This window comes from Lampetra fluviatilis, chromosome 41 (assembly GCF_964198595.1).
Source record: "Lampetra fluviatilis chromosome 41, kcLamFluv1.1, whole genome shotgun sequence".
NCBI classification, from domain to species: domain Eukaryota; kingdom Metazoa; phylum Chordata; class Hyperoartia; order Petromyzontiformes; family Petromyzontidae; genus Lampetra; species Lampetra fluviatilis.
In genome coordinates, this window is record NC_136315.1 from 8,388,532 (window position 1) to 8,411,352 (window position 22,821).

At 47.2% G+C, this 22,821-nt stretch overlaps 1 protein-coding gene across 4 annotated transcripts in view; it reads right to left on the bottom strand.

Moving 5' to 3' along the window:
* The window catches only part of RAPGEF2 (Rap guanine nucleotide exchange factor 2), a 220,679-nt gene that overhangs the window by 149,627 nt on the left and 48,231 nt on the right, over positions 1–22,821 (bottom strand). Inside the window, exon 1 of one of the 4 annotated variants that reach the window (XM_078875470.1) lies at positions 11,953–12,254. The exons of 2 other annotated variants lie outside the window; for them this stretch is intronic. The gene's annotated coding sequence lies outside the window, so the exon portion shown is untranslated. Of the gene's footprint in view, positions 1–11,906; positions 11,929–11,952; positions 12,255–22,821 lie in introns of those variants that run through there. One more of the 4 variants, XM_078875471.1, reaches the window with a different exon arrangement.

Here is a 22,821-nt window from a genome sequence, read left to right on the forward strand (position 1 = left end):
GTGAGGCGCACTGAGCTATATACTGTCGTTCTTTTTCCAGAAGCGACCTGGCCACAAATGATCGCTCAACAAGATGGCCTATCGTGTGGAAATTTACAGCAAAATACTCTAAACGCGTGCTGTTTGATTCTAAACATGGAGGGGAAAACCGAAAGGACCCGGAGAAAAATCCACGCGACCATGGGGAGAGGGAACAGGAAAACTCCAAATATACAGCAGGCGTAGGGTCGGCAGTGAAGCCACGACTTCCTGTATACCAGGCGAGGTAGTTAACATCTCGCCATATATGGACAAACGTCCCCTTAACCCCGTATAGCATTTAACAGACCGTTGGAGCGAGCGCAGTTAGCGAGCACCTATTAAGGCCGACGCGGCACATGAACGGGGCGGTGTGGTGAGTACCGCGCCACCTGTCACTTTTGTACCCCCCAGTGCCAATGTTTCAACATCTTCAACACCTACTCTTTTAATGCTGAATCGACCTAGGGGAGGCCCAAAACCAGTTCACAAAAATCATCACTTAGTGTTGGTGGCCATGAGCGGGAATCCAACTCGGGTCGCCGGTTTCGTAGCGCAGTGTACTAACCACTAAGGCACTTCCCCCCACAAATTATATATATGCATATATATTTACACATATATTGCACAGCAAGCCTTAAACTATATCAGATATACTCTCCTACACTGGCTATGATGAAAATGCAAAATTTATATGGCCACATGCGGATGCCGAAACACAATCAGAAAGGGGCGCGAGTTCAAATCCCAGTCCCGTGTTAACTCAGCCAATCATCAACCCCCACGGTTGATAAAACGCAAAAAATACTACATTTTGATTTAAAGCTTTCGTGACTGCAGGGATTCATCTTCTTGGTTCTTTCGGTAAAGTCACGTAGAAGGGAAATAATAATAAAACATAACAAAATACAATTCTCACGACGTTTCGGTCACAACGCAAGCAGCCGTCCTCAGGTGAAGAACAGGGCTGTCGGAAAGACAGCGTCTGAATGTTTTATTTTTATTATTTCCCTTCTACGTGACTTTACCGAAAGAACCAAGAAGTAAAAAAATACTATTTTGTGGGTGAGCTGCCATATGAAGACAGTTGTCCCTGTCGTAAGAATATGCAATTTCCACCACCACATTGGCCAAAGCGGTCCCGAGAAGTAAAATAAATAAATACAATATTTCGATTCGGAAACTCCAAGCATTCTCCTGGAGCTACTCTGACCGCGCGGGCCGAAGAGTCGCTAGCGACAGGGCGGCTCTTTGTCAGAGCCCATCAACAAAACTGTCAACGGCAATTCGCGTCATCCGGTAAAGTGCGTTTCCACATCCCAAAACGCAGAGCGCCGCCGGCTGATCATTTGTCTCCGGGACATGCCGGAGCAGGCGGTGTGATGTGTCTGTAGGGGGTGCTTCGATTCAAAGGAAGTCCATAATGAGTTTTTTTTTTTTAAAGATGTACATATCATAAATGCAATCCTCTTGAACTCTTCACGCTCCGGTGGGTTTATATTTTTGGGTTTATTTTCAATTCTCGTCCAATGCCGTTAATGTCCCGTGTTCCACTTCAGAGAACGCTCCCCTATCTGTACCGGGATTGCCACCTCAAGGCTATACCCACAATACTCATCCCCGCAAATTACCGTGCACTCTGGTGGGATGGGGAATCGTATAGCCAACAGGAAATGAGATGCCCGTGAAAATATATATACACGTTGCACGTTTTTCTAATAGTTGCTCAGTGTGGTGTCAAAGTGAGCGTGTCATTTCTTTATTACGTCTTCCCCCCCGATGTTTGTCATCAAGACGACGTATGCACTCGGATCTCTCACACAGTGGCACAATTAGACATGTCAGAAAACGGCCCGCGGAAGAGGATATCACAGAACTACCGCTGAGATCCCACACGTGCCCCGCCACGGACAGTAACGTTCCTGTGCACGGCAGTGTCACTGAATATTTTTTAATCAACAGTGCTGGAATTCAACTACATTTTGGTTATTGCACAGTCACTGGCGGCCGGGCTGAGACCACCAGACTCACCACACAGGTTTAATCACAGGCGGCTGAAACGTGGATCCCGAGCGGTGCCAGTCCAGCGCTCTGACCTCTGAGGCACACTGTCCACCTCCGTGGAAGTGCGGTTGGCGGATCATGCAGAGGCGGAGCCATCGTATGCATGAGGGTATATGCCGACTGCAGGTATCGGTACAGCAAGTAGGCCGTTGGCCTGCCTGTATGGTGTCTGGGTGCTGTCTCCTCATGTGCGGGTTCTGTTTGAGTTCTCTGGTTTCCTCCCCAAAACATCCCATTGTAGCAGGACCTTTCTAAAAATGACTGACTGAGGCTTTTCTGGCGAAAGGCAATTGGACATTAATATTATTATAAAATGATACCAATAAAGATTGAACGCTCGTTTCAAGGCAAGCTAAATGATGATGTTTGGGCCACGGAGACTTCACAAGCACCTGTCCCAAGTGTTCTGCTAATAAAGACAGGCGAAGGATTTCCCTCGTCTTTAAGGAGTCTTACATTACACATGGGGCACTGTTACAGCATTCCTTAAGGATTCACATGGAATTCATTGGAATTTCGTTGACATCCCAACCGGATTTTATTTAAGCATGTGTTAAAGGAGGGATCTTAATTGACATGGCTGACACAATTCAATCCCCCACACCCACGTGCCAATGGAATGAACCGTCGTGATCCAGGATGGCAATTCAGGTCAATAACTGATGTGAGAATAGGTTTTCCCCTTTTCTTCTTGCAACAAAACAGTTGTGTTAAGATGTTAAAACACCAAACTGAAACCTTTTACGAGGAATCATGTCTGCATTAACCACAATACTTGTGGTCAGAATGCAAACGAAAAACACACTCTGATAATGTATGCATTGTCTTTGAAACTGATCGGTCCACACCAGAGACAGCTTTCTTTGGAGCCTAGTCTCAATCGGTGTTAGACCAGAGGACGCCAATAGCTGATGTTTTAAATGTTCTCACACGACGGCGAATGGTAGCGCATCTAGTAGCTGCAGGGGTGACCGTGAATCCATTACAGACAAAATACACAATGAAAATAATTAAATATTATGCGCGCCTGATTCGAATGACAATTCATCTTTTCACTGGTTGTTGTTAATTACATGATATGTCTCCCATTAATGACATTGATGACAGCCATAAGCCCAGAACGCGTGCATTTGTTTTGAATCCATTGTTTTGACATCAATTCTGTAAATGGACAGCATCAGTGAAAAATATAAAAATAATCAAACCTTCAATTATTTTATAAAGATAAAGCAACCCATGGGTTTAAGCAATCACTCGCATGCAGTAAAAAAATGTAAGAAAGCCAATTACAAAACTCATCTATTCGTTTAAGTTTAGCTTCATTATTTCTTCAGAATCTTATCACTCAGCGGAGTAGTGCTGTGCTGTGGGGGTCAACTCCACCCATCGTCGCACGGGGGGGGGGTGAATAAAATTAGAACCCCTTTGCAGGCAGCCTGGAATTGATCGCCACACTCGGATGGTCTCCCCACAGCGAGAGGCTCCAAGGACCTCAGGATACCGCCGCAGATGGGTGACCCACGCATAACAGGGGCGCCGTGGTGGCGAGATGTTCACTGAATCACCCGGTATACGGGAGGTCATAGGTTCGACCCCCACCCCGATTCCCGTATCTTTGGGGTTTGCGTGTTCTTCTACGTGGCTGCGTGTATTTTTCATCGGGTCCTCCAGTTTATCCCTTCCACATTTAGAATAAGCATGAGTTTAAGAATATTTGGCTGCTACAAATGCCCACGCGATAAGCCACTTTGTTGGGCTATCATTTGCGGCCAGGTCACAAATAATTGCCCAGCGGGCCTTACCTGGTTTTAAAATAATAATAATAATAATAATAAAACACACAGCGACACTCCCTGGAGGACGACCCCCATGGAGATGGAGCAATGAGATCAGCGCACCTACTAGAGTGAGCACGATGGATCGTTGCAGCCACAAGACCACGATGGAGGGTGGTGACGTGGGGAAGCCGTCACTCAGGCGTATGCGATAGCTGATGCTGATGACATACTGCACTGTAAGCTATTTGCTCGATTGCAAATATTACACAGCAAATGTGATATTGCACAATGTACGCCGGCACACAACGGAAAGGTCATAAGTTCAAATGAACACTTGCGTTTGCATTCAAATGCTGATCAAGTGTCAGCTCGGCCCATCATCTCTCCCGGGTTGATATACTACATTGTGAACAGCTGTTTTTTTGCTAACAATATCCAACAGTGCAACTACAGTTACCAATTTCAAAATTACTTTGATCATGGGACAGCAGTGTTTCAGACATTCACCCGGCTACCGACTACCGAAGCCATCCACTGACTCGATTAAATACCTCGACTTGAACCTAGAAACGCCGCTGGTCACCAACCCACCATATGAAGCAAGGGGCCACCTTATGCAGAGAACTGTCCCCCCCATCACAGGAATGTGGAATTTTTTTCTCCACCACTGGCTCAAGACCGTCGATAGAGATCAGTGCCACCAAACCATAACTCGAGACGCGCCGACACGCTCAATTACGTAGACACCGATTTCATTATTTTGCAAACACATTTGGAAACTGCTTCACAAAACAGTGGCACCGTGTGTTGGGCTCCTCCGTGCAGCTCGCTGACAAGGAGAGCCCTGTATAGTCAAGGTCGAGCAACTCATTCAGCTGGTTGATTCGATCAGGACCTCTGTCCAAATGTCAGCCGAAGCCAATTCGATATATTTATTAAGGCCCGGCGAGGCTGGCGTTGCCCCGGAACACGTTTCCGACAGACGGCATTTGTTTCTCCGGAAAGAGAGAATGAATCTGCGATGAGTTTCTACAACGTTGTGTTGGGAACATCTCACCCACCCCCTCCGCCCCCCGTCCACCACCCCTAAAAAATGACGAGACAAAAGCGACCCGAAACCCCATCTTTTCCTGGAATGGAGTTCCAAGCCAGTGATCGTGAAAAAAAGTGGGTTTGTGTTCTCTACAGCTTAACACTAGGAGGAGAGGCTTGTTTAGGTGTGTGTGCCAACGGAGCATCTGACTGTTGGTGGCTCTAATAATAATGGTGGTGATGGTGGTTGTTACGATGGTGATGATCACGATGAAGACGACAACGGCTCGAACATTCTCTACAAACTCGTTACATCAGCCGATCTCATTTCACCCCTCGTTTTATTCTTTTAACAAGCCCTTATTTGAGCGGACAGTTTAAGCCCTGACGTGGCTTGGTTTAAGTGGCCAAATTAATCTCTTAGAATCAAAATGTCAAATTTGGAAAAAGGACCTTAATTGTTTCTGCTCAAACACGCACCGAAGCAGGAAAAGTTCTTAGACCCGTCAGTTTTTGACTGTGCTAATTAATTTTTTTTGACATATTCATTGCACGATCAACAGTAATTCGAGAATTCTGCAAGAAACACATATCTGTGTGGATCAGTGCGCTCATAATGGCCTTCGCACAGGTTAGAATCTTGGCATTAACTCGCGATTAGACCAGGTTACCAGGTGTATCAGTTTAATGGAGTCAGCCCAGTTCCATAAAAATTTAGGGTTTTTTTAAGTTAAGTTAAAGTTCACTAATATATGGAATGACTGACGCGCTGAATACCACCACTTAAAAGAGCATGCAGGAGCATCATGTGCTCTTCCTTACCCGGTCACCTTCTACGGTTGAGTCCATTACAAAATACACAACATCATAATCGTAATTTCCTTTAAAATTATCTCAATCCGCCCGTTCTCACCCATTTTAACAGCGTCCAAAGCAAGCCGCGTTCAAACGCTCTGCAAGTCCAATTGCATCGTCTTGTATTACCGAGCCGCGTCTTTGATTGGTGTGAGCAAGTGTGCGGGGAAATGTGATTTCATTATTTCTTTCTCCGCACCTGTCACTCGATAAATGAACGCGCCAACGCTGCAGCCGGCCTAGGATCAAATCGCTGACGAAAGCCCATGATTTAAAAGCAAGCAGAGCTGTCTCGTTTGAATTAGTTTAGATTTTTTATTTCTTATTCAATCGTCTGCCTGTAAATCTCTCGGATTGTTACAAGAAGCGCCGATTCAATACGTACTGGGGAACACCGCTATATGGCGGGATTCCGTACATCGATGAATCAATGTAGAGCGGTTCTGAACGGTCACGGTAAATGCGTCGACTTGCTCGTGTAAGAAAATGTTTTCTTTCAAATCGCGAATGCTGTGTGTAATGGGTTCTTTCACATCAGCCCTGCAGCCATTAGTGGCCGCTACATTTACCACAATACCATAATCAAATTATTATTTTTGACTTAAAACTTTCGTGACTGCAGGAATTCATATTCTTGGTTCTTTCGGTAAAGTCACGTAGATAGAAAATTTTAATAACATTTTAATTAAATTAAAAATAAAAGCAAAAAACCCACGACGTTACGATCGCAACAATTTTTTTTTAAATTTGTATTTTCTATCTACGTGACTTTACCGAAAGAACCAAGAATACAAATTATTCTTTGACCAAAAATTGTGCCAATTCATCAAATCGCCAAAACAATGTAATTATTACACCTCTGCTTCATCTTAACCATTAGCCATGGTCTATCAACTGCTGGACATAGGCCTCCACACACCATCGGTTTCCGTGGTCGTGCAAATTCAACAATCCTAACGCCTGCACATCAGCTGATTTCATCACTCCATCTCCGTCGTACCATCGGCACACTCAATATCTATGCCACTGTCGCCACGCAGCGTGGGTGTAGATTCACGTTTAAAAGCCACGCCTTGGAAGAAAGTAAAAGAAAGCTTTTGTTAAAAAACATGACATTTCTATATCTCTCATGCAGAGACATTTTATGTTTGCCCTGTGGGACGGTAAAAGAATTTTAAAACTCCTAAAAGATCCCAAAGGACCTCCTGGGACATCCGTCAGGAATTGATTGAATCTATTTTAAAAGCCAGCAGGACCCCTTTAAAATAGAACATCTTGAGGAATTTGTTTTGTGTGGCAAGAGTCAAAAGAATGCTGACCAAAATGAGAGCCAGGTTAGAAAATAAAACGGGCAAATGGCTTGGAAGAGGGCTTCATCCAGCATGGCGGATGATGATGATGACGATGACGATGGAAAAATCTAACAAAATCATTCATGTTGTGTTGTAATTTAATGTGGTCAGAGGAAAAATAATAGTATGGGATAATTTTATTATCACAGCTCAAATTGTGAGCATTCTATAAATAAAAAAACAATAACTTTCAGCCCTTTGTAGATCCACAGCTGAATGAAGGCCACCCCGCGCCATTTTGATGGTGTGGGTTTATTTGACCATACTTCACGACATCAGTCAGCGTGGGCTGGTGAAGGGCGGGCACGAGACCAGTTCAGATATCACGCAAGTCATCGAACAAAGACGTTCACCGCATCGTGCGCTTTCAGATGCGCTTCTGCGGCCGTCTGGGCCGCTCTTCATACCGATATTAGGAATCCACTTAAGCTGTGCACTTTTAAATCTCGATTAAAAACTAACAACTGATTTTTGTGTTTAGTTTGTTGTCCTTCCCAAGCACCTCCGATTAGCACAGCTGGCTATGTATGGTGTGAAAGAAGTTCAACATACTTAAATAAACCGAGAATTTAACTCAGGTTGTCCGGTTTATAGCGCGCAAAACAACCACTGCAGCACGCGCTAGAGGCCTGTGTGTCTCGGGAGACAATTCTTTCTCGCCTTACGACGTCAGCTGTGCGGTCTGCAGTGCCCAGAACGACTTAGAAGGCCAATTCTTGAGTGGCAATCCTTGCCACGCAGCCATTGCAAGCGAATGCGGTGGCAGCTCCAGAGGTGTTTGTTATTTTTCTTTACGTAGCTCCGTCTTGGTCTGCCACGCCGGTCTGGCGACGTGAAAGGCAGCACCCGCTACAGCCTCAATATCATATTAAAAGCCATAAATTATACATTCAACCTCCTCCCACCCCCCCCCTTAAAAAAAAACTTAAATTAAATCCTTTCACTGATCACACAAAGGCACTTGTGCATTGCAATACTTGATAATAGCATTATGTGCAGACGGAGAGCAGGCCGTGTCAATTCTGTGTCACTTCCGTAATTGCAGCTGTCGAATTTTCCAAGTCACATTTACATTTCGACAGACTTGACTGTAAGAAGGGCGTGGAGCGTGGTGCGTGTCCCCCTCCCTCCCCATCGCCCCCTCTGTGGCAGGAGTGCACGGGGTCAAAGGGAAAGGTGCAGGCCCCGCAATGTTCTCGCTCACACGACTGCTGGCCGGAAGCGCTTCCAACTACTATAGAGGGGAACTCCAGAGGGTATAATGGCCTACCCTTCTACAATCGCCAGATGATGAGGAGGGCATACCCACGCTTTATCCCACCATACATGTGATCTGCCGATGGACTGTTAATGAAGCCGTTTATACTCCTGGGTGGACGGAGGCAGCGAGGACGACTTTAAAAAAAACGCCACCGGTTCAGCCGCACCGGGAGATCGAAACGGCAGCCTCTGGATTGTGCTCGCCACGCGTGGGGGCGCCGGGGGAGGGGACGTCTGTCTGTATATGGCGAGATGTCAACTACCTCGCCTGGTCTGCAGGAGGTCGTGGCTTCGATCCCGACCCTGACGTCTGCTGCTGTATATTTGGAGTTTGCGCGTCTCTCTCTCCCGCCGTGGTGGCGTGGATTTTTCACCGTGGTCCTCCGGTTTTTTTCCCTCCACATTTAGAATCAACATCACGCGTTTAAGAGTAGTCAGCCGCTATACATTTCCACACAATAAGCCACTTCGTTGAGCTATCGTTTGTGGCCAGGTCACTTCTGAAAAAGAGTTGCATAGCTCGGTGGGGCTTCACCTGGTAAAATAAACAGAGTCTTAGTTGTCTATAACCATCGCACCATGGCAGTAATTTTAAATTGGTAAAACGTGCTCTCTCTCTCTTACCACAAAGCAAGCACTCCAGGTGTGGCCACTTGAACATGCTGCACTCCTTTAGCAAACCCTCACCTCCCCACTTAAAGTTTTCCCCGAAGCAATAAAGACTGCTAATGACATTAACGCCACATTGTGTTTTTGTTACCTTTGCTAAAATAAAATAAAAATTACGCGACTCATTTGAAATTCAGCTGCCCACAACAATAACCTACTTTGCTTAAAGCCTGTGCTTCATTGCACGAATAATAAAGAGAAAAACTAAGTGAAAGCACGCGAAATCTACGGCTGCAGATTTCTACGGCACAAATCCAGCTGCTAGCGTTTAAGCGACTGCATCACATTACAATGGAACTACACAAGACTGCCTTTGCCTACTGAATAATATTCCAAATTTAACAGCCAAACAAACAAAAAACCGTGCCACCTTGTTTACAGAAACCAGCATCCTTTGCCAAGTACAACGATACGCTTACGTTGAATGAACGCGAGGCCATCACTCCCGGAGATGAACAAATTCTACTTTCGACGCCTCGGTGGCATTCGACTTGCTATCGTCAGATGTCTGTAAGCGGCGTTAAAACAGTTTCCGTTCCCACGTTCAAACGAAATTTGAGCACGTGGTCACATCCGATGCTGTGCCCGTGTCAGATATTCCTTCATCAAAACTGTTCCTAATTTGGTCGTCTAAGATTTTAATTGACACGACCGAACGCCACGAATATAGACACTTATGCTTTGTTCTGACGTTCCTGCCAAAACAAACCACGTTTAGTTTTGCTAAAAATAGATGGAGAAGTGATGGTACAGTGTGTTAGAGCACTAGGTTATGAACCTGGAAACCCGAGTTAAATTCCTTGCGATGGCTAAAGTCTAGGGTGATCAAGAGTGTCTTTAGATTGCTGTCCTTCCCCCAGACCTCCGATTAGCACGGTTGGCTACGTACGGTGCAAAAGAATTCTAGATTTGAAGTTTTCGTGACTGCAAGGATTCATACTGTTTGGTTTCTTCGGTAAAGTCACGTAGGTAAACAATTAAAATAAATTAAATTAAATCACGACGTTTCGGAAGCAACACAAGCAACCGTCATCAGGTGTTGACTGCTCCAGCAAAATTACCGAGGCGAAACGTCGCGATTTAATTTTATTTATTTTAATTTTTTACCTACGTGACTTTACCGAAAAAAACAAACAGTGTGATGTTAAAGAAGTCCAACATACAAGCACACAATATCTTAACCAGTCATGCAACTCCATTATTCAGCAATCTGCACTAAACAGCCAGGTAAAGTATGGTCAAATGACCCCCATGATTGATAAACTCATGATGAGACCTTGATCCAGCAGTGAATTGACAATGGTTTGCTACATTATTTTACTATATTGACATAAAAACTGAGTTTGTAAAAATCAATCGCGCATCCTTTATCTTCATAATCATATAAATTCCATGAAAAGATATTCGTTAGATTTCTTTGTTTTTTTCCCCTAAATTCAGAACTGTGAACAAATGTAACATTGTTATTATGTACGCGCGTACACCACCGATACTTGCGGGGAGCAGTAGTGTAGCAGCTAGCACGCTGTGCTACAAACCCGGTCACCCGAGTTCAATTCCTGCTCATGGCCAACACCACTGACGATTATCTGAACAAGAATCCCACATTTATAAACACGAAACACTGTACAGCTCTTCGAATACAATCGCAACGACGTGTGAGTAACGAGAGGATTCTAAATAATGATAGTAACCAACATGACCTAAGTGCTCGGTTTAACAACAACAACAAATCCACAAGTTATGACATTCAATATTTCAAAAGTGCCTAGATGTAAAAGCCGCAAGTAAATTAAAAACGCTTACTGCACTTTCCAATCCCGGGGACTTGTTATCGTGAATTTTACAGATTGACTTATATTTTCCGAACAGCGATCTTTAACCGGTCCAATTACTTCGGACGGACAGGCATTCATTCATTCACACGCTGGCCCCGAATGTCTCCGCCGTACAGCCACAAGTCAGTTTAAACAGGAACAGCTGTGCTCGAATCGAAAGATGCATCCACAGTGCGCCCACCATCAGAACAAAGATACCCTCCCACCACCCCGTGTAGCCTGTGACACACTGTAGGGGCAAGTGCTGTCAGCGAGCACCTATGAAGGCCGGCACGGCACACGAGAGGGTGGGTGGCCAGCACCACGCCGTCTTTGTCTCCCCCGGTGGACGATGTTTACACACCGCACCAGGTACTAATTTGAGGCTGAGTCGAACTCTGGTGGGCCAGGTTCGTAGCATCGCAGCGCGCTGACCACTACACTACCTCCGACAAAACGCAAACACAATCTTGGCAGTAACTTATTTAAACAGATTTTATTTTACCAGCTAAGGCCCACTGACCTATGTAGCTCTCTTTTTCAGAAGCGACTTGGCCACCAAATGACAGCTCAACGACGAAGTTGGCTCATCACGTGGACATTTAGAGCAGCCAAATAACTCGAAATGTGGAGGCGAAATCCGGAGGACCCGGAGCGAATTCCACGCGACCACGGGAAGAGACACAGAGAGAGACATTCAAACTCCAAATACTGGCAGACAGGATCGAACCCACGACCTCCTGTCTCGCAGGCGAGGTAGTTAACATCTCACCACCGTGGCTGCCCTCTCTCTCAAGACGATCAAGCTTCCATCCATCCTATCTTCGGGTCCGGGCACGTGTCGGCAACTCAAAGTGCGTGTCTGTCACTGGGGAGACAAAGGCTGCCGGGCGTGGTGCTATCCACACCGCCCTCCACCCACAACTCCCCGCCCCCCCCCTTGCATGCGGTGCCGACCTTCATTAGGTGCTACTCGCTTAAACAGCACTTGCCCCAAAATTCCGTCCGAGGCTATCCGGGGCACATTTGTCTTTGTGCGTGCGCGCCGCTCCAAAACTCACGCGGACGGCCACCGTCGGAATGCTGCAGCGCGCTCACTCGGCTCACCCGGGAGGAAGACGCAGCACACGGGCAGGCACGCGGGGCTCTCGTTATCCACCGTGATTTAATTTACACACATAAAAAAAATATGTAAAAAAAACCCAGCCTATAAAAATAAATACAAATGTCTTCTCAGGTTGAATGGCTTTCCTTGCCGGCTGAACCGGCTGAATGTCCCGGCCGGCTAATCGGCGATTGCCCCGTGCGCTTGCCGTGCCCGAGGAGCGCAAGCAAAGCAACGCGCCGCCTCCGAATTCAAATGCCACCGAGAGTGTGAGCGAGCACCCTGCCGAGTGGTGTGGCCCGTGGCTTCGCGTGCATCTGGAGCGGCTGGGGGGGCGGGCGAGAGAGAGAGTGGGGGGGGGCGCACACATTCCAATGCGAGGAAGTCCCCCACCACTCTCTCCGATTGGCCGTGGGGAGGGGTGGTGGTGATGGTAGTGGAATAGCGCGCATTAGCATGCCGAGCCCAATTGGCTCGCGTGGCCTTACAATGGGGTCCCCCCCCTCTCTCTCTCTCGCAGGGCACATGGCACTCCGCTATGGGGGTAGTGGGTGGCGTTTTCACACAGAAGCTGGGCGGCATTCGCTGCGCGCACACCTCTTTGAGTACGCGCATTCACACATGGGCAGTTGTGTGCATTGGCAACACGTGTGCGCTGGTGTGATGGGGCCGTGCTTTCTCAAACAAACGAACCCACCCAAATTAAATTTGTGTTCATGCCTTCCCCGAACTGCGGGTTTAATTGGACGCGTTTGTGTTCGGTGGTTTTTTGTTGTTGTTGCGCTAAATGTACGCGGGCGAGTGGGTGGGTCGGGCGAGCAAGTGATCGATTCGGGTTCAAATGAGGAGGCCTGTGTGTGATGTGTTACACATCGGCACTCGGGAGACAGAGGCGGCCGGGCGTGGTGCTGGCAACACCACCCTCTCATGTGCTGTGCCGGTCTTCATAGGTGCTCGCTGAAAGCGCTTGCCCCAACAGCCTGTTAAGGCTATACACGGGGTGGAAAGTCCACATTTCTTATGGAGGTGGTCAGTCATTCAATTGGAAAGCTACTCAGCTTTTCCACAACCCAAGTGCTCGTTTTATTGACCCCGGAAGGACGAACGATATTAGTTGTTGCATTTTCAAACGCTTGCGTGTGATAATTAGAAGGAAATTACAGCAATAAACAGAAACGTACAGTCGGCTAGTTTGAAGACTACACGGATAACCCAATGCGACCTAAGGCATTTTTCTCATTACAGTCACAAAATATATAAAATACTGTATGCTTGAAAAATGCGTTACGTAATATATATTGTTGCCAAAAAAATCGCATTCTTTGAGTGACCATTCTTTTGCAAAAAAAAAGTTATCTGCAACCGCAGTGTATTTCACATTCTTTTAGCTTCCTCTTTTGCTGTTCAAAAAAATAACAAAAAGCACAAGGTCCTTTGCTCCAAAACGTGATCAGAGTACTGCTATTAAACGGCGTGCCGTGAATTCTAGATTTGAAGTTTTCGTAACTGCAAGGGTCCATACTTTTGTTTTTTTCCGGTAAAGTCACGTAGGTAAAAAAATTAATTAAAAAAATTAAATCACGACGTTTCGGAGGCAACACAAGCTTCCGTCTTCAGGTGGCACCGTCACAGCAAAATTACTGCATCAAGTGATACCTCCGAAACGTCGTGATTTAATGTATTTTCTTTTTTACCTCCGTGACTTTACCGGGAAAAAACAGAGAGTATTGGCGTGCAGTTAATTAGGAAGAACGTGTCGACTCGAGGGCACCACACGTACAAGTCAACGTAGATTTTCGAGTGGGACTAACGCCGCTATTTGAAGAAAATAAAACACTGCGGTATTTTTGGACGCGGCCTATGAACGTTTGCAGCGGCAGCAGCAGATGGTGAATTTTGGAATCCTCCACGTGAGAAAGAATTACTCAAGTTGCATCAGCGCTCGCCGCATACGAAAGTCGCACAGCGAGTGGCGAGCATACCGACGACCCTGAGGGTATGATGGGAGAGCCACTCTTTTATTAGCGTCATTACAATGGATTGAAAGCACAACATGGGATAATAGTGGGCCCATAAAAACAAATCAACGAGAGGAACTGCAATTTTCATTTCTGATGTCCCGTGCGGGACATTAACTCTCTCCCATTGGGATTTTTGCACAGCGTTGGTCTACGGTGATTTTGCAGTTTTTTCCTGGATTTTTCTGTTTGCGCATAGTCACTTTAATATGTTTTCTTGTTCATGTTTTTGTGGTTGCACCCGATTCAAGAGCCGAATGGCTCACAGGGCTATACCAAATAACTGAAACCGAAACTCTCTCTAGCCGGTGGTGGGTACTTCCTCGGTCGCCAGAGAGTGTTGGCTAAGGTGGTTGTGGGGGTTTACAAAGGTGGGATATTGTTAGGGTGGCGTTGAGATGGAAGGCAGCGGTGGTGGGGGGGGGGGTCGGTTTGGGATCAGAGAATGCCTTCGGGGCTAAGATGGGGGAAGGGTCTAGAGAGGTGGCTGTGACGATGAGTTTTAGGATGAAGGGAGTGGTGGGGTGGGTGGGTGGGGAGACGGAAGAGAGTGAGAGTGGACGAGGAGAATATACCTTTGGAGCCACTGAACACACTACCAGATGTGTCTCTGCTAATGAAAGACCTCTACCACCTACTGAGCCACATGGTTGACGGGGGGGGTGGGAGTGGGGAATTGTTAACCCCACCACACTTCTCCTGAACGTCGTTTAAGCGCTGGCACCACCGGCAGACATCTGACAGCAACAACGTCTAGGATTTTTATTTTGGCAGGTTGGTGCAAGCAAAAGGGACCCCCCCCCCCCCTCTGTCCTGCTGGTGGATATGGTAACGACACGCAATGAGGACGCGGGCTTCTGCACAGACCCAGCACAAGTCCGCAGCACGACCCTTGAGCAAATCCCGCAAATTTGAAGGCAGTAATGTTAATCGAACGCCATAGCCTTCATTTCAACATTAAGATGGTAGGTCTCGGTTTTTTTTTCTGCAAGGAATACCTGGGGCAAATAGACATTGTAAGAATAATGCAGTGTATGTGTGCGAGCAGTGGTGTAGCGGTTAGCGCTGCGCTGCACTACGAACCTGGCGACCCGAGTTCGATTCCCCAGCTCACGGCCAACACCGGTGACGATTATCTGAACCGGTCCTGGGCCTCCCCCTCGGTCGACTCAGCCTCAGATGAGTAACCTGGTGCGGTGTGTAAACATCGTCACTGGGGAGACAAAGGCGGCCGGGCGCGGTGCTGGCCACCCACCCCCTCGTGTGCCATTCCGTCATTCATAGGTACTCACTAACATCACTTGCCCCAACAGTCTGTTACAGGCTACACGGGTGATCTTTGTCTTTTGAACATCAGTACTTGGAAGATAAAGGTGGTCATCCATGCATGGTTCTGGGTTCAACACGCCCTTGCGAGCCGCGCTGGTTTAATAACAAGTGCCTGCAAACAGCACGAGACCCAGACAGCCCGCAAGGCGTTGTCTCCGTCTCTGTCGCGTGCGTCTACGCGCGACACGATGCGATGCGAGCGTTCAATCAGCTATTGTTGCATCAACCTCTTATTACGGATGACAAAGTCAGTATTGTACGAGCTTATGGCAATCCCGGTTAATTAACTTTTTTTTCTGCGCTGTCAGGCATAGATAATGACCAAGGCAGATTAGTACACAATGCGGTGATTGAGTCTTCAGGACAGATCCACACGACGATCCTTCATCGAGCCATATCGGCCTCAGCAGCCTCCTACCAAGGCAGCAATGAAGCACGATGCCATGGTGTGGTCTATGCACCGTACCAGTTGCTCACTGAAGGCCGAGTTGACCTAGTGGGCCCATATCAATGCCGCTCATGTACTTGGCCCGGTGCGTGGACCGATGTTGAACGCCGCTCTCTCTCGTGCACAGACAAAGATCCCCGTGTAGCCTACGGAGGCTGCTGGGAGCGCCTATGAAAACACCGCACGAGGTGGTGGTGTGGTTAACACCACGCCTAGCCACCTTTGTCTCCCCAGTGCTGATAGCCCCAGGTACTCATTACCAAGACCAAGTCAGCCTCTGGGAGGCTGACAACCATTTCAGATAATCACCACTGATGTAAAACTAAACTGTTTTATTTACCAGGTAAGGCCCACTGAGCTATGCAGCTCTTTTTCAAAAGTGACCTGGCCACAAATGATATCTCAACGAAATGGCTGATTATGTGGCCATTTACAGGAACCAAATACTCGGAAACACATGCTAGTAAATGTTGAGGGAAAAACCGGAGAACCTGGAGAAAAATCCACACTACCATGGGCAGGACACACAAACTCCAAATATACAAGCATCGTTAGGGTCGGGATCGAACCCATTACCTCCTGTGTACCAGGGGAGGGAAATAACATCTCGCCACAGAGGCGCGTTCGGCAATTAAAATCAGGCCGCCAGGTTCGTAGCGCAGCGCACGACCCACTAGGCTCCTGCTCCGAACACGCACAGCAAGCATACACTTGAACGTGCACACACACACACTTGAAACACATGTTCACAAAATGCTGACAAGCTATCACAATCATGCTCTCTCGCCCAAACCACATCCCAATCCGTCTCAACAGGTTGAGCTTATTCAACTCTGACCGAACGATGACCGGCAGGATAATAATAAATTACAAATAACGGAGGTGTGGATAATGCCGCACAGCAAAGCCCTCCGTGACACTGCGACCACCTTCTCCCACATCCCACGACCGTGACTCGCATCCGCTGCACCATAACAAATAACGTCGCACTATCCACCTGCTACGTGATGAACATATGATCCGTGCGCCTCGACATTGATACACGCAAGCTCCTGTGATCCACAGAGTGATTATTCCTTCTTTATTATCGATATTACTGCAAGTATATTTTTAGTCTTTTCCCCAAAAAATTTTTTCCCAAACTGTGCGATCGGTGTCGCACCCCGTGGCCGAATGAGTTCACACAGAGCAGTGCGACCCTTTGTGTTAGAATGGACCACAGAAGTGGACATCACAGACCTACACCTGAGATCCCTCTGGTTCCCTGCAGTCGGATGGCCAATTATTCATATTATCACCCAGAAGTGGTCATTCGGAAGCACTACATCCATCCTATTATCCGCGAATAAGAGAAAACTTTGCATATCAGAAGTAGCTCAGCGTTACCTCCTTTAGGACTTGTTATCGAAAGCGTGGTGTTCTGAATAAAGATTCTGTCTCGTGACATGGCGCCAAATGGAATAAAATTTGGTAGGAAAAGACAAATCAAACTTTATTGGCCGAGTAGTCCTTGCCATTATTGCCCCGACCACGATGAGATTCTCTGCTGACTGAAGGAATTGCACGAGGATGTTAACTTGCCTCATTAACCGACTCCATTAACACGACTGGGATGTAATTAGAATTTATAAAAACAAAAACTCGGGGGGGTGGTCAGTGGTTAGCTCGGTGCTATGAACCCAACTTGGCTTTCCCTGGGTCAAAGAGAACACACACCGATTTGCCCACGTGTTTGAGGCTAGGCCACAAGTTGAACCCAGGTCACTGGCGTCTTAGTTTGTTGATGCACAACCACCAAATGATTACACGCGACAGGACACGTGCATCGTGCCGTGTACGCGGCTCAAAGTGAAATCTCTCCCGCGGGAAAAGGATGAAAAGTTGCCCACGCGCCTCGCAACGCTCGATTCTTTATTTTTCGCGAGCTTTTTTTCGCGAGCTTTTTTTCGCGAGCTTTTTTCGCGTTTTTTCTTGGTGGAACACGGGCAAGGCCCTTCTCGCGAGCGGCAGCGCCACGCAGAGGCCCCCCCCCCCCTTCCGAACATCTGCGTCGCATTTTCATGCAGACCCCCCCTCTCCCTCCTCGCGGCAATAAGAAACGCTCGCTCAGAGTACAGTGCGTGAGGTCATGTGCCCCTCTCTCAGCCCCTGGGCAAGGCAGTGAACAGGCACATTAAATCAGACACGTGTTTTTTTTCTTCCTCTCTGTCTCTCACACTCTGTACAAGCACGACGTTAACGCTGTTATTACAAAAAAAATGCTAATGCGTTTTCTGATTTTTTTTTTTGACCGAGCCGGGCCCAAACAGAAATGTGCTTCCCTCCGAATAAAAAATCAAAACCGGTGTCGTTTAAATAATTGTTGAAAAAAAAATAAGCAAGGTGACTGGGATTGATTTGAACAACGAAATATTATATTTTTGTTAAATGACTAACAGCAAGGAGCTATGTTATTGCCTACAAAGCCAATCCAATCAATGCCTCTAATTGATCCAGACGAGAATCTCAGATTTTTTTTTTATTTTGCCAAAAAATCCTTTCCTTCCACAAACCAAACAACTAAATAAATGTTCAAGCATTCCCAACAAAGGATTTGTTAAAAGAGTGCCCCAGATTATTTCCAGCATAAATAGTAATGTTTAAAAAAAATCATTCTAAAATTCAAAGTAAAATGTGTTTCCTGATCGAATGGTGGCCATAAACTGGTAGTAAAAATTCCACATTCATATGACAGTGACCAATCTATCCATACATTAACAATTGGTGACCTCCTACAAATTTAGTACCTATTTTATCAACCCAGAAGGGATGAGATGCTAACTTGACCCCCTAACCATGGATTTTAATTGGCAAATATTATTTCGTGAGCCAAGTTTCCTGCCACCTGACATGCAGTCAGATGTTAAAATAATAAAAAAATCACCTTTACGGCAAACTGATATTATCTTGTTGATCATATACTGCACCTACATTCAAAATCTCACCAGCCTGAATGCCACTTAACATCTGAGGGGTTGACAGATACCAAGGCTGTGAGCATTGCTTCCGTATGAGTAACATCAAACCCATTCATATCGCTCTACACAACACACCCCCAGGGCTTCTATTGCAAACCAGTAACGGTGTATAGACTCTCTTAACCTCAGACCGTAGTGGAGATTGATGAAGATTGCAGGCATGGATAGATCACAGTCGATGCCAGGAGCAGTGAGGAATCGGTAGCCAACTGGTGTAAATTGCCGTGGAATAAGTCGAAGATAAAGCAAAGACGCAGCCCCTGCAATTGCCTGCTCATGCCACTGCTGGCGGAAGGCCCTCCGCCCGAGTGAACGCTGGAGGGTATTTGTGGTCTACTCTTTGACATTGACCAGACCAGCTGTAAGAGGTGGGCGTAACCCGCACCCTACCGCACTCAACCTGCCATATCGAATGACTGTGGTGAACTCATTTATACTGCTGGGTGGACACAGGCAGGCGGGAGGGAGGGGGGGGATTTGAGAAACTTGCACCTTTGTTTCAACCACTGCGCCGGAAGATGGAATCGAATAGTAGACCTCTGGATTGCAGGCCCAGTATGCTAACCATTATACCAAGGCAGCTCCCAAAGGCACTGGTATACACGGTACGCAAGTGGAATCTACACACCGGTCATTGTTCCCGAAAACTGGCGGCACGCCTCCTGAAAGAGAGTCACGGGACTCAGTGAGGCTCTAACGTGCAAATTAAAGGTTATTCTACGACCAGTAGGAGTAAGCCAACGCACAAGTCTCATTTATTAGGCAGCATCGCCCAATAAACACGCGACGTTTGCATGTGGTGGGCCCAACGTTGGCTCAACGTTGGCCCAACGTTCCACGTGTAACGACCCGCTAAAGGGCAAGGGGGTTGTGAAGTATTTTCAGCCGAAAACTTCAAAAAAAAATCTTCACAGCTTTGTCTCCCCGTCGTCAAAGATCAAACGCGAGGAACCGTGACGCATGCGACACGACTCCACAAAAGGTCTCCGCACATTAAAAATTATATGTGTGTGTGTGTGCTGTATATGAACCTGCCGGCGGTGACAAACGGAACGCCCGAAACACACTCACAGTGATATGAAAAGTGAACGACCGATGTGAGACGGAGTCGTTGATTTGCTTCCAATGAAATAAATCGTCGTTGTCAGCCACCCAGGGTCAATCCGCTGCTGGATGAAGGCCTCCTATCTTCCCCACGCGTGGCAAAGTAAAATACCGAAAAACGAGAGGCAAGCGACCACAACACTTGTATCGGAGCCATCGTATGTGTGCATGTTGGACTTCTTTCGCACCCTACGTAGCCAACCACGGTAATAATCGGAGGTGCGGGGGGGACGCGTAACAAACTAAAGACAAAAAGCAGTTCTAGAGAAGTTAGTTTTCAATCTAGATATAAAAGTGCATAGCTCCAGTTGCTTCCTAATATTAGAAGAGCGTTCCAGACGGCCGTAGAAGCGCATCTGAAAGCGCGCGATGCAGCGACCGCCTTTGTTTGACGGCGTTAGCCACGAGCCGGCGCTGCGAGGATGACCGGAGTTCGGCCGTCCGACTCTTGCCACTGTAACGTAACGAGTGATTTTCTGCACAATTGCTCACAGGCCTAGCTCTGCTGTTTTTCTCACAGGACATTAGGCACACGCGGCTCGGGGAGCCTATGCCCACGTCAGTGTACTGAACCAGCTATTAAAGAACGCGACGTATTAAAGAGGCTTTAATTTTCACGGCGAAGTGAGCTGCTGCTGTGCGTGGACCCCGCGATGGAAAGCATGCTGGCCTAAAATCCAATCGGAGGGTCAACTCAGTTCACCATTCGTGCAGGATAGATAAAATGAGTACTACCTTTGTGGGAATTTAACAGAGTGCCCCATGCTAATTTGAGTGTTCTTGACCACCACCTTTCTAATCCGTTTTATTTTTAACATACGTGTATATCTTGACTTAAAGCTTTCGTGACTGTAGGAATTCATATTCTTTGGGTCTTTCGGTAAAGCCATGTAGATAGGAAAATAATCAAAATATCACGACATTTCGATCGCAACACAAGCAATCGTCATCAGGTGAAAGAAAAAAATTCACCTGATGACGATTGCTTGTGCTGCGATCGAAACGTCGTGATATTTTTATTATTTTGCTATCTACGTGGCTTTACCGAAAGACCCAAAGAATATACGTGTATATGTATATAAAGGGCTTTATTAGCAGAATTGTTCAACGACCATTTCTTAAAAACTATTGGTCCTAAGCCTTTCAATCTTCCGAGAGGTACGACCGGACCGTTTTAGACGCAACAATGTGGCACCACGTTCATAAGGGCAGAGCGGCGGTGGTGATGCGCTCGATCGCGCGCGGCGCGATGAACCCCCGGCCACCCGAGTTCAACTCCTGGCGGCACCAGCTCACATGAACGGCGAGTAATACCTCGACCGGTCCTGTGCGCCAACCTGCACTGGGCGAGCCTGGTGGGTGAAGTATGGTCAGACAACCCTCACCAAGCAACATCGTGTGGGAGAGGTCTTTATTCAGCAGTCACGTAACCGCTGCTGCGACCGCATTTGTAAACGGCCAATGTACGGGAAGGAATACATCCGTCTGTACGCATTATCCCATCATCAATACAATTCCCCATCAATTTCAATGCTGCGAGGAATTAGGCTCGCCATCGCTTTCAAGCCATCACGGTTTTCTTTCATCCTCCCACGCATTTCTTCAGGCACTGCTGCCGCAGTCACCACCACCCCCACCCCACCCCAGGGGATTTCTGCAATGAAGCCTCCCATTGCCCCCACACCCGCCTCCATCCAATACCATTCCCTCCCATTACACTCACGGCTGCTGCTGATCACAGGAATCTAATGAGGTCATGCCACTTGCCTTAGGAAGCCGGGCATTCCTCTCCCATGGCTACGGCTACAATTTGCCTCCGGGGAATGAAAACCAGTCCCATGGTGGCAGCCACCATCACCACCACCCGCGACCGCCACCACACCCTCCCAGATGCTTAGCACTCGACAGAATATTGCAGTAGGCTTGCACGTACACACGCAAGGCAAAGTCAAAGATCCCCCGTATACTTTCAACAGACTGCTGGGGCAAGTGCTGTTAGCGAGCACCTATGAAGGCCAGAACGGTACACGAGGGGGTGGATGGCCAGCACCACGCCTGACTGCCTTTGTCTCCCCAGTGGCGATGTTTACACACTGCACCAGGTACTCATTTGATGCTGAGTCGACCTAGGGGAGGCCCAGGAGTGGTTCAGATAATCGTCACTGGTGTTGGTGGCCGTGAGCAGGAATCTATCTCGGGCATGTGGGTTTGTAGTGCAGTGCGCTAACTGCCACACACACACACAACACACAGAAAACAACGATCCCCATTCGCATGTGTATGTTATCAAATCATAAAAAATACTCCCATGAACATTTGGTGTTCGCGCCATTCAAAGAGCACAAGGCTATCATCACGGAGGTGTTATGTTTCACAGACGTAGCCTGCAGTAGTTTCACAGCAGGGGCAAGGTTTGTTTTAGTACTGCTTTGCGTATTTCCAAGTTGTGCTAACTATTTAATATATTCGGTCATATTCATATAGGCGAGTTCATCATCGCAACTTAAACATTACACTAAAATTGTGCTCATATTGACTCATCTTTACGATGGCTTTCAGACTCCCCCCCCCCAATTACAAACGGACAGACAAGACAAAATTGATCCATAAACGCTTTCAACATTATTTGGAAAGTGTAAAGTTACAAAAAATGCAAGCGCTCATGCGCACGTGGCAAGTCACACACCCAGCCAATCGCCATTGCCCAGACGCACGTGGGCCACGCACTCTCGCGCTCTCTCTCTCTGTGTGTGTGAATGTGTGTGTGTGAATGTGTGTGTGCGAATGTGTGTGTGTGAATGTGTGTGTGTGAATGTGTGTGTGTGTGAATGTGTGTGTGTGAATGTGGGTGGCTAAAGCACAGCAAGTTGGCACAGTAGGGGGCACAGGTGGTGCATCAGCCAGTCATCTCGGTCATCTCAGTCAGTCGACCCGTGGCACCTGGGTCTGCCCCGT